Source organism: Amblyomma maculatum, chromosome 10, assembly GCF_055883805.1.
Source record: "Amblyomma maculatum isolate TAMU_Amacu chromosome 10, ASM5588380v1, whole genome shotgun sequence".
NCBI classification, from domain to species: domain Eukaryota; kingdom Metazoa; phylum Arthropoda; class Arachnida; order Ixodida; family Ixodidae; genus Amblyomma; species Amblyomma maculatum.
This window is the reverse complement of record NC_139353.1, coordinates 181713061-181726073: the sequence shown is the minus strand read 5'-3', so window position 1 is coordinate 181726073 and position 13013 is coordinate 181713061. Positions and strand designations below refer to the sequence as shown.

Below are 13013 nucleotides of genomic sequence, written 5' to 3'. Positions count from 1 at the left end.
CACCTCTTTCATCTGTATAGATCCATCATCATTATCATCATCATCGCTGACTGCTGCTCGGAGCGTCGCGCGCTGTGTGCCAGCTGGCTCTGGAATAGAACAGACGTTTTGTGCAAGTGCTGTCTCACAATATTAATAACCACATGCGTTTTTAAACAGTGACAACTATTTTCGCGTATCCAATTAACTGTGAAATGTATTCAAAGAAATATTCCCGGAAACTCGTCCAGCTGCTTTTTCTGCAATTAAAGCTTACAAAAAGTGCCGGCCTAATTATCAAAAGGCGAAAAACCACCATTACAAATCATCGTGAACGTCTGCGACCCTAAGAATGAATTCAAATTACTCATAACAGGACTGCGTAGAGCGCTACCTTCCACTAAAATTACGAATTTCAATTTTGAGTCACTACTCCAATGCACGTTTTCCTGCGATGCAAGATTAAAAAAGCACAAAAACAAACCCAGTATCAAACTCAGTAGCAAGACAAACACGATTTTAAAAAAATAGAGACGGAAAATGCACTTCCACTTTCACGATTCCAGAACCAACCATAGAAGAATCAGCTGGTTTAAGGTGTTCTTTACGAGCTATGTTACAATGCCGTTATGCCAGCTACCTCAAGAAGCCGGCCTACTATTTCATAAAGCTTTATGTTTGAGGTAAAAGGTAAAAATGATGACATGAATGTGTTTCGACCGAGACATATGTCGCGTGTTAGCAGGAGACCGAGATTTCTGTATTCGTACACTCTTTATAAGTTGACCGTATTGTATGAATATGTGAAGAGGGAAGTGACCGGACGTTGTGAAATTGACACACAGACAGTCCTAGAAAAGTTTATGTTCATTTGCCTACTTTTGTACCAGTTGCAGAAATCCGCAAATCAATTGTTAAGGCTAACAAAGGCAGTTGGAGACTTAATGGTTCAGTATAAAACGCAGTCATCAGCAAAAAGGCGCAAATATACGGAAGCGTTAACTAGCAGGTAATTAATGTCTAAGACGAACAGAAGAAGATGCAGGACATAGTGTTGGGGTACCAAAGATGATACATTAACAGAAGACGAGCTGGTTGAGCTGAATTGTACGTGCTGGGAGTGCTGGGAAAGAAAGACAGATATCTAGTTAACTAAGAATGACTTTTTTAGTGCAGCCGAAAGCCTAACGATTAGTGTAGGGTGCGAGACTGTGTCGACAGCCTTTGAAAAATCTATAAACAAAGCATCAACCTGGTCAACTATATCGAGAGAACTGCTAATGTCATGTACGAATTCTTCCAGTTGCGTTACGGTGCTGAAGCTACGATGAAAGCCATGCTGGAAAAAGCTTATCATGCTGTTCGTCTCAAGACACTCCATGACATGTATAAAGAACATGCTCTAGTAGTTTACACGAATGCGGTGGTAAGGAAATCGGCCTGTAGTTAGATAATAATCGTCTATCGCCAGATTTCAATAGTGGCAGAACCTTAGCTAGTTTCCACGAGGAAGGGAGGGTACCAGTTCTTAGTCATTTCCCAAAGACAGCTGTGAGGCACCTGCTAGATCCAAGAGAGTAACAAAGAAAAAAAAATAGCAGGAATGTCCTCAACATTACATGATGTCTTGCCATCTAATTTTAATATCATATTGAGCACACCTGCAGGGGTCACTGACACATCGCTGATGGATGAATGAACGATGGATGAACAGAAGCAAAAGCTGGAATTACCAAATCGTCTCTCGTAAACACTGAAAGGAAGTAGTCTTTGAAAGCAGAAGCAATTTTAGCGGTTCAGAAACTGCGACATCGTTTATGCTCATTGTATCCGAAGAACACCTAGGGGCAGAACAGACTACCAAAAATTACGAGGATTAGCTTTCATTATTTTGGGCGAAGTTACATTGTAATAAAAATATTTTGGGCCGTTCATTTTAACAACAAGCTGCTCCATGGCACTAGAAAAAAAGACGGATAGTTGCGGGGTCACCAGGCCCCCATTACCGGTGTAGTATAGCAGTCACGAATGATAAATGCAATAAGTCACATGTCATCTAGGGAGTGACAGTGTCATTTTTCAAGGAACGAAACGATTGTTGCATGTTACCACAAGATGTTCGATGAAAGTGGTAAAGTATTGACATTGCTGTTGGAAGTTAGTTGCATAAACTCGCCAAAGGAATCACATAGTGTGTCAGTGATTGCTAGATCATCTATATGGTTAAAACTAGAAAAGCACAGTAGACAAAACGGGGTTTAAGAAGTGTTAAAATAACATAAACCAGCAAATATTTGTGAGCGAATGCCCCATCAATTACACCAAACTCATAATCATAGTTAATAAAAGGTGGGGTAAGTTGCCCCTGATTCTCGCATTTTATCACGTAGCCACGTCTCTGTGACTCCAGTGGTATGCGGATAGTAAGAGGAGAAGGGTGATGAGAAAAACGAAACTTTGCGAACAAAGCTCCTCGCATTAATGTTACAAATAGAAAGATTGTTGCATGAGCGGCGGAATCAAGTACAGTCAATCTGAGATGAAGAATTATCAGGTTTAGATGAACCTCTTCTCATAAATGCTGCGCTGCTTAGTTGTACACGGACAAAGAGACTGGACAAACGCTGTCCAGTCCCTTTGTCCGTGTGCAACTAAGCAGCGCCGCATTTATGAGATGTTCCAACTAGCCCAGTCTCAAGCACTTCTAGATGAACCAGTAGGTTCATCAGCCAGGTCTTGCTTCGCCACTTTTCGGTGCATTCGGATCGCCCACATGAATGCGGTCATGGTTTTATGTATGTTTCACTATATTCCGAACAGGTAAACGCTGTCAGCAGGCCTCTTCTGAGTGTCAATGTGGAATCATTTCCGGGCCCTCCTAAGCAGGGTACGTATAAGTCTGATCCCAACACACGTTCGCGGAGTGATTCCGTTTCCCATGAACAATTGACGGCTGCTGGCAATCAACCTAAGGTTGCAAAATGTATGCTGGACTCCTTGTTGGCCCAAACAAACTGACACAGAATATTGCTGACATCAAATCTTTAGCATATCGTGGGAGTTTTACAAAACTTTTAAACCTTTGGTGAGCCCTGTTTTGCTGCAGATCTTCGCTTTAAGTTTTGATGGGGGAGACCTTCCTCAGTCCTTTACTAGAAAGCACGCAGCCTCAATTCCAAAGAGTACGGATAAAGAAAAATTGCTCTCAGTGGATGGCTACAGGCCAATCACGTTGGCAAATCTGGACTACAAAATGTTTGCGAAAGTACTATCAAATCGGTTACAGTATGCCATGACGGTTCTCATTGGCCCTCGTCAGACGTGTGGCTTGAGGGGACGCTCCATACAAAATACCATACATATTGCACGTACAATTCTCGAATCTTGCTCTGGCTCTTATGAGCAGCTTGCTCTACTCCAATTTGACCTTGCGAAGGTAATTGATTGTGTCCCGCATTCGTTTCTATTTTCTCTTCTCGAGCGTGCAAATCTTGGATCAACTGTACTGAAAGGGGTGCAACTTTATTACGACAACTGTTCAACTCGCTTGATTGTTAACGGTCACCTCTCGGAGCCTGTGTCAATTCGATCATCCGTGAAGCAGGGCGGTCCTATGTCACCGCTACTCTTTGCCCTCTACCTAGAGCCACTTTGTTTGAGTGTATTGCAAAACCACAGTATACGTGGTTGTGTTGCCTTCAGTAATCAAGTCAAAGTGCATGCGTACGCCGACGATTTGGCGTTTTTCTGCACAGACAAACCCAGCATTGACAAAATTATAACCACCATTGAGCAGTTTGGCATTGTATCTGGCGCTCAAATGAATAAGTCTAAAAGTTCGGGTCTGTGGTTCGGTTCATGGGAAGCAATGCCGACTCATTATGCTGGAATTGAATGGTCTCGTGTTCCCCCTAAATATCTTGGAGTTCCCCTTCATGCATTCAAGTTTAGTGGGCGTTACTGGAAAGAGCGGGTCACGGCACTCAAAAGCCATGCTCACACTTTTGTTCCGCACCGCCTATCAATTTTTGGCCGAGCACAGGCATGTAACATGTTTCTGGCTACAAGACTTTATTATGTTTTACAGGTACTCCATTGCGCAAGGAATTGCATCCACAGTTTTCACCGAACGTTTGTGACGTTCATATGTCGTCCAGTTTTGAGCCAATGCGGCGCGATAACTTATGCAGACCTGTTTCTGCTAGCGGACTAGGTTTGACACATCTCTATGTCAGACAGTTAGTTGCTCGTTTCTTCTTTTTCCCTAATAGCTCCCATCCAATTACCAGAGCATCCCTCCAAACTAACCTAGTGAACCTTCTTCCAAACTTAGTAGTCTCTTCCACTTTTACCGATCGGCCCTTATTATTTGGTTTTAAGAAAGAAGTTTACGATTCAGTGCGTTTTCTGGCAGCTCGCTTCTCTTATGAGTACTTATTCTCTGCTTCACGGAAATATTTATATCAAGATTTGATATCTATGTTGTTCCCGCCTCCCTTATATCGTTCACTCTATTCCAATTATATGGGGTATTATGTGTTAAAAAGGGTGCTCAAAATGCCGATCTCACCTTCTACTAAAACGTTTTTCTTTAAACTTCATGCCGAGGTTTTGCCTGTTAAAATGTGGCTTCAGAAAAAAAGTATTTTCGTTTCTTCTGTTAATTGCCGGTTATGTGATACACCTGAAACCATCGAACACTGTTTTATTGCCTGCAAAGATGCAATATTATTTTAAGACGTTCTGCAAAGAACATTGAAGAAGGCTTTATTTTGAATTCCCAAAGTGTGCGTTACTTTATAACCACCGAACATGACCACGAACCCTTTCACATGATTTTCCTTCTTGGACTGCACAGCCTGTGAAAAACGCGTATGTTGGACCGGAATGCTGAACCTCTAGTCTCCCCCGCTACTCATTTCGGCGAGATGGTACACCAGCTTAGAGACGCTTACGAAGCTAGTGACTATCAACCGGACTGGATGCCATTGTTGATGTGTTGTCTTTCCTTGCCATCGTTTTAGTGAAGTTGTGCTAAGTCGTCGTATTATAATTGTGTGGTGTTGTGTTGTATGTTCCAATTGCACTTTTCGCCTACAGGCTGGTTACACTGTAAAAAAATGTTCATAACTCTACGCTGAATTTAAACCCATGTAATAAATACCATGCTGAAAAAATATTCGGGGCGTGACGCAGTTTGTGAAGCGCTCGATCGTCTAGGAATCCAAGGTATGAAGGTTCGATTTCCGGTGGAGACAAGGTTTATTTATTTATTTTTATCTCCCTCGAAAGCGTGATGCCTTCTGCCGACTGTGTACCTAACCTTTTGACTCTATTACATGATTACAGCAACCCATATAAGCGGCCACTGTCTGTCCTTGATGGGTGTCGTTCGTTACCAGTTATGCTGAATTCCGCTATATCGTGATTTCTCCGAATCCTGATTGCAGGTTGATTTATTGTTTCGTTTGCAGCAACATATGCAGCCCTATTTCTTTTCTTTCTTTTCTGTACGTGTCTTGAATAATGCCTTAAAAAACGCCGCCTAAGTTAGACATCTGAGGAATGTAATAGGAAAACCAAACCAAAAACTGACTATTCTGTATTAAACGAGTGTATATCAACGCCAATAACTTTGAGGTGTCTTTTACCTTTCTGTATTTATTTTCAAAACATCAACCCCTAATAAACAAGGTCGAAAATATTATCTTCAGCAATACTTGTCCCAAAATAACGTCATTTTTGTCTGACAGTATACTGAAGTTAAGAGTAAGGGGAAAATTACAGTCGCTCTTTCACATTAAAGAGCGGTCAAAGTTGCACACCTATTAAAGAGTAAGCAGCTAATACAGTGTGGTCGCCCCAGTGAGAGCGTCCCATTTAACCAGCTGCGTTTCTTATGAGTGTAAATAAAAGTAACAACGTCATGAATTCTCAAATTTTATTTCTAAGCGTTGAATATAGCCTATTGTAACTGCAATCATTCATTCCTTCGTGTACTTTTTGATGTCAGTTCGTAAACGGTTTCCACAAAAATATTGAGCTGCTATAGGAGTAACAGTAGACATGTCACCACTAAGGTCTCAAGTGCCGCAAATGTAGAGTATTGATGGATTGTCTCAAAAACAGGGACGCAGATTCGAGGCCTTCTTTCCAGGATTGCGCGTGACAATGGCTTCGGCGAGACTCTAGATAGCGTGGCGTGAAGTTCGTTGCACATTACGAAAGACAGCTGTGAAGGGTGTTTCCACTCGGCTGGCGATAATATATTGAATCGTGACCACAATACTTAGACCCTTCAGCTATCGGCTGAATGGGCTGAGGCGTGTGTAACATTCACCGTGCTATCTAATCAGAGGAGGAAGCTCCAGGCTCTTCACCTGCGACACACCTAGGTTTAGTGTTGTATTGTCTTTCTCGAATCTCGTAGATGCGAGATGCGCTTTGCTCCTTTCATTGCTCTCCATACACGAGGAAAGAATGTGGTCGTTTAATATTCTCGTGAAATGTGAAGGATCGGTTTTACCAGTTTTTGCTTACTATTACACGCGCAGCAAAAGTAAACTAGTATTTTTGCGCTTTTATACAATCACGAATTCGTTATGCTCTGTGATTCGTAAGCAGCTGTATTTTTTCCTGCTTATAAATGCTAATTCATGCATTGCATTTCTTCCATCTATCTACCATGTTCTGTTTTCGTACATAGTGGGCCACAAAAAAATGCTCTCGCTTTCTCGGTGCCCTGTGAATAAACAATATTGAATGCTATCCTTTGTGGTGTATATATTACAATCTTAGTCAGAACTTTATGATTCATTTTATGTCAGGGAACGTGGAACAGGAAACGTTTGAATAAATCATAGGCTGTAAAAGATGCAACTGCTCTGACGAGCGCATTGACACAGAAGCGACCTTACTAGAGAAGAAAACCTTCTATGTAGTGGAGCACCTGAGGTTAATGTGATAAGATCATTGGCAAGAAAACATAATCTGCGTTATGAAAGGTTGTTAGGAATATCTCCCGGTCACACTCCACTGATCCAAAGATATCAATATAGCTCTACATGGACGTCAATGTCACCTATCAAAAATATAAAATGCCCTTTCCAGCTCAAATTCGGGTCCTAAACGCTTTTGAAGTTCTTCAGATTGCCTGGTTGTGTTAACCTTACAACAGCGCTTGATAGGTCTGTAACAAGCCAGCAAAGTGGAAACAGCCCTGGAAAGCCTGCTTGATCGTATGAGTGAATGAACTAGTTTGATCATTTTAAAAGACTGATACCCTACACCTTTACTTCAGAAACCTGTCGAGCTTCACTGCATGGTAAATCTACTTTGGAGATGGACCTGTCGGTAGCTGAAAGCAGTCATGAATGCAAGGATTGAACTCTGGCTTCAAAACGTTGTTATGCAATAGAATGTTAGCCAACCTTTATTTCCTTGGAAGTTATCATATTTTTATTTCTGTTATGTTCGTTAGTACTCAGAACCCCTGCTACCGCGTTTTGGCAATATCCGTTTCTCCTTTGCCAACTTCTCGAGCATACTTTCGGCAGGTGGCATGCCTGGAGGTTGATTTGTCGGCCATGTGTATGTTGTCGCCCCACCAGGTGATGTGGGCTAACTGTTAGGAGCTGCTAACATGGACCAGAATATTTCAAGTGAACAGAACAATAGGGCGCTTAGATTTTATTTCTGTCACGCGGCTCTTACTGCACAAAGGCTACTTACTTGTAAGGCTTCATGAAAGGGAAGCTGATAGTTAAAAAAAAGGCGATAGTTAATAGTACTTATGATCTGAAACCAAGAAGCCAAATTGAAAATTGAAGTGCTAGCGCATGCTAAACTTCATTTGGCCCCATCAGAGACTGTCTGCTGTAATTGCTTAAAATATATGTTGACAGTTTCCCCTCTCCTTTCATCAATACATTCTCCGCTTGTTTGTCTATTATACATGCAAGCATTTTGTTGCTTTAGCCCCATTACTACCTTTGCCTGACTCTACAAAGGCTTTGCAGTACTATGCAGCCCATAGTGATCTCCTTCCACTATAACAGGCTCGGGCTTCATAAATATGACCGGTCCGGCTTTTCACCCCCGTAACAGTGGCGCCATTACTGGGACAAAAGGATTGATATGCAGCTTCCTGTAGAAGACCAGCAATCTAAGAGCCCCCTGCTTGCTATTGCTGGCGCACCACTTCGAAGCAGGCTTCCATAGAGTTAGGTTCGTCTATGCAGTGAATCTAGGTAGTGAATAAAGCATTCTGAATGTAAATGCCGGCCCATCTGTCCAGTTATGACTTCCATATAAGAGGCAAAGTACACAACACATGTACATCTGACCGCTACCAAACAAATTACGGACAACAAATGCTAAAATACTGTTTAATAACCACTCCTGTGAATATGCCTCCTTATTGTGACAGCAAATTGTATAAATTATCCATATTTGTTGGTTGTGTTTTGGCATTCTTGCGGATTTTCGCAATGTTTTGTACTCTTGGCTACATAACTGCAATCATCGCTGCTGCTTCTGCCAATTGTGTCTCTCCAGGATGTAAGTCTCGTCAAGCCTGCAGAAGGCTTTTTATCGTCAACACCTGCAGCAATGTGTATGCGATGCTAAAATATAATTCTGATTCTGAATAAAAACTGAGGGGGTACTTTGACGATCTAAAGTTTACAGAGTTGAAAGCCTTTAACCACCAGTACCTCTACCATCTGTTTGGCCAATGCTTGGTTTCATTCGAAGACTTGCTGCTGACTGTCAAATGTGACATCATTGTGCGGTCGCAGTTGTGGTGGCTACTAGGCGTCGGTTGAGGTTTACGCACAAGAACACTGCGCATACGCAGTGCGTGCGTTTGCGATTTCTCAAAATCTCACTAATTAACTAAATATCATGGGCTAAAATACTAATTGCAATTACTGATTAGGTAAATAAATATTTATCATCGACTAAATATTTATTGTCAACAAATGATCATACGCTCACTGCTACATCTTTGATTGATTAACTATCAGTACTGAAACCATCCTAATCCTTCTGAAGATAACTGACAGCTGCCACGGAGGCACGGCCGCATGCATCGACACGCCAGAGAGTCATAAGCCATAAAAGGCTTTCGTCCTAAAATTTGAACAATACTGAACAATTTAGTGGACTAACTGCACTGCTGTGGATACCTTGATCAGACGTGTGAGCTGTGCTTTCATAGTGCTGCAAGACAGCTTGTTAGCGAGAGTATAATATGTTAAGCTTATGACAGTATTGAGAACTAATTATACAGAAATACGGTTAGTGGCCAACTGTCAGTTCACCAGACAGGATCATCATAGTTGATGGGCAAGAGGGCTTGCTTGAAGTGAAGTGCTCTTACTACAAAAAAGGGGATGGCGACCGAAATGGCATGCAGTGACCCAATATTCTGCTGCCAGATTGGAAATAGGGAAGTTTTCTTAAAGATCATGCATAATATTGTTACGCGGTGGCATGAGAAGTGATGGAACACGGCAACACAACAGAAACAGAACGACGCGATAACATGACGATGAAATATGCTTTAAAGGCCAGCGGGCCTGGCGCGAGCGCTCCGCCCCGCGCTTCTGCCCGCTTCGTCATCTTCGTAGCATTACCCGGAGCCACCGAGCGATCGTCCCAATCGATTGCTAGAAATTCAATGCATGACGTGACGATGAACACAGACACAGTATTGGGACATGAAACGCTGGACACCACAATGAATGCGAAGATGGGAAGAATGCTTGCACCGGAGCATCAAGTCCAATCTTCACCGTTTGCCGAAGGCCAAGGCTCATGGACACGCCGAACGGCTTGGACGGAGGTGCTGTCTTCGCTCGAGTGGTCGTGAGGTCGCTTCGTCGTGAGATCGGTAGGGTCGGCATTGGGCTCTTCCTGGTCGTCGTGTGTTATGGTCAGGGCTGGGGACGAGGCTGGGAACAGCGGCTGGTCGGGTCTGAGCAAAAAGGGCTGGGGCAGAGCTGGACGGCGATCTCCACGGGCTTTCGGCAGATGGACCCGACTACTGTTTACTTCGACGGTGCAAAGGCGAGGATGGAGATGAACCGCACCTCCAACTAAATGTTACGTGGGGGCATGAGAAGTGATGGAACACGGCGACACAACAGAAACAGAACGACGCGATAACATGACAATAAAATATGCTTTAATGGCTAGCGGGCCTGGCGCGAGCGCTCCGCCCCGCGCTACTGTCCGCTTCGTCATCTTCGTAGCAATATTTTCAATTTCAGGGCCAGATGGCTATTACCGGAAACAAGTGGTGTGATTTCGCCATTTGGACTGAAAACAAGCAGCCAGACATGCCAGCGCCCATACATGTGCAGCGCATTAGATTTGACGAGTCTTGGAAATGTCATATGCTGAATGCCCTACTGCACTTTGCCCAGCGTGCATTCATCCCCGAGATGCTGACAAAGAGAGTGAAAAGGCTTAGAAGACTCTACAAAGGCGGACAGTAGGTCTCTTATAAGAAATTCCAGCGGAGCTTCTACGTTCGCCAACTTAGAGATGATGGCCTAACCGCAAAAATCAGAAAGCTGAAGTGAACTGAAGCTGGATTGAAAAAGGGAAGGAGGCAGCACTCAAAGCGCTGCCATAGTGTAGCAGCAAAATGGTGGGTACTATGAATGAAAATAAAAGAACTGCAGTTTTGGCTGCAATTCTTTCCAAGCTACTAAAATAACTCAAATATTCTCCTCAGTGGTTATGGTGTGTCTTCATCTTTGATTAGTGGGTTCCTGAAATCGCTTAGGTAGCAACAAACCTGAAAAACATGGCCTGCGATGTCAATAATAGTAATCAGGAATAGCCGAGCTAAGATCCGAAAGCTTTTCACACGTGCAATAGCCCGTTCAACAAGTGTTCCAGCAGAGGCAATGCGCCTCGTGTCATTAACTGCGGCTGGTGGCATCTGTTTTTCATGACGTTCTCTAAATGGGGATCGATAAATGGTCACTTCTGCTGGTATGTAGGGGAAGGTGAACCTCTAATCTAACAATATGGCATCTCCTTCTACCAACTGATCAAGCAACCCAGTGTGTTCAAGGATAGACTTATCAGATACAGAACCACCCCAAAGGCGGGATGCAAATGTCAAGTACCCATAAGCGGTGCACCCTAGAAGCACTTTGTACGTATTGTGGTGTTTGTAGGGTGAAAAGGTCTGCCTTCGTGCATTCAGTCAGGATAGTTGTTGGATTCGGACTTCTGAGCATCCAGAATCAGCCGTGTGTCCTCAAATACTTGAAAAGACTTGGGCAGGTGCGGTTGATGGCCTCTCGGGTTGGCAGTGTGGTGAGTTTTATCAGCTCTCGTTGAAGTAGGTTCACCCATGTAGTGAAAATGCGGCTTACCTGGCTCTCGCATACGAAGAAATTGCGGGCAAGCTCTTTGCCAGACATTCCTTTTCTTAGGCGGACTAGCGTCATGAAAAATTCATTGACCGGTTCCCATTCCTTTGGGCGGCCACGACGGTCATTTGTGTCTTTTTTGCCAGTGCCCCAGTAGAAGATATTATTGGCGCGGTTGCCTAAATAATCAAACAAGCTCTTGAAACCTTCGAAGCTGGGAAGTCCTGTAAAATCAATACTGTTAATGAAGTATTCTTACTGTCAGAAGCCTTGGATCGACATTATCAAGCTTTTTATCTAGCTTGAGGTTATTTTGTCAAGTTGAAGCACTATTTTTTGTTGTTCAGCAATCAGCAAGTTCAAGCTCTAGTCGTCTCATTCTACCACAGCTGCACTGCTGACAACTGCACTCTTGCAATGGCTGTTCCTTGGTGCCTGCAAGTAATGCCAAGAAAAAAGAAAACCAGCTGTATTAGACGTGATATTTTCTAATGAGGTATGTAAACGAAGCATCTCAGTAGACCCTTTTTTAAGCTACACTTCCTGAAATCAGTGTTAGGTGCGGGCGCCCCTTGGCAGGGTTGTTACATTGCGGCTGCCTAATACCCGTGTTGAACTTGAAGCAGGAAGCTTTCAATCATTTTTATATTGTCACGAAGACAGGGATTTATGGGAATCGGCAACCGGGGCAGATACACACAGTCAAAACAGAGGTTCCCGGGAAGACACAAGCTCGAGTCCACAGTCCACAGGAAACCCGCTGGCTTCAATGGCGGTGCCTTGCGTCGCTGGCACTCGCGGCAACTTCCAACATATCGATGAACGGTGGCGGTAAGTTTGGGCCAGTAGTAGGCCTGGCGCACTCTGGTAAGAGTGCGTGCAAAGCCCAAGTGTCCAGCGGTGGATTCATCATGGCAAGCATGAAGGATTTCATCGCGGAGATCTGCAGGGATGACTAGAAGATAGGCTCGGTCACTGTTGCCGGCGCTTTTCTTGTAGAGGATTCCGTGGCGCGTACAGAAGGATGACAAGTTCTTAGCAAACAGTCGAGATACTGTAGAATCGAAACCCTACAAATGATCGATCACAGTTTTGAGATCTAGATCAGCCCTTTGCCGGGCCTTTAAATCAGAGGAACTGATAATGCCAAGCAAATGGGCGTCTTCATCCGTACTGTCATGGGCCAACTCCACGGGTGATCGAGACAGTGTGCAGCCACCTTCATGTTTGCGTCCGGATTTATAAACGATATAGTAATCAAATTTCTGCATATGAAGGCTCCACCGTGCAAGACGCCCTGATGGATCTCGAAGACTAGCCAGCTAACACAAAGCATGATGATCTGTCACAACTTTAAATTTACGGCCGTAGAGGTAAGGTCGAAATTTCACTGTGGCCCAAACGACGGCGAGACACTCCTTTTCAGAAGTTGAATAGTTTGAGTCTGCCCGAGAAAGGGTGCGGCTGGCATAAGCGGTCACGTTTTCCTCGCCTTGCTGGTGCTGGACCAGAACAGCACCCAGACCGACGTTGCTGGCGTCGGCGTGAATTTCGGTGGCAGCGTCCTCATCGAAGTGTGCAAGACCGGGAGGGTTGTGCAGCCGTTGGCGCAGCTTGGTGAATGCCTCCTGCTGCTCGGAA

The 13013-nt window shown here is 43.9% G+C and overlaps 1 pseudogene; it reads right to left on the bottom strand.

Annotated features, from left to right (window-relative positions):
* Positions 1 to 10726: 10726 nt before the first annotated feature.
* On the bottom strand, positions 10727 to 11682 carry LOC146178057 (uncharacterized; annotated as a pseudogene).
* Positions 11683 to 13013: the final 1331 nt, after the last annotated feature.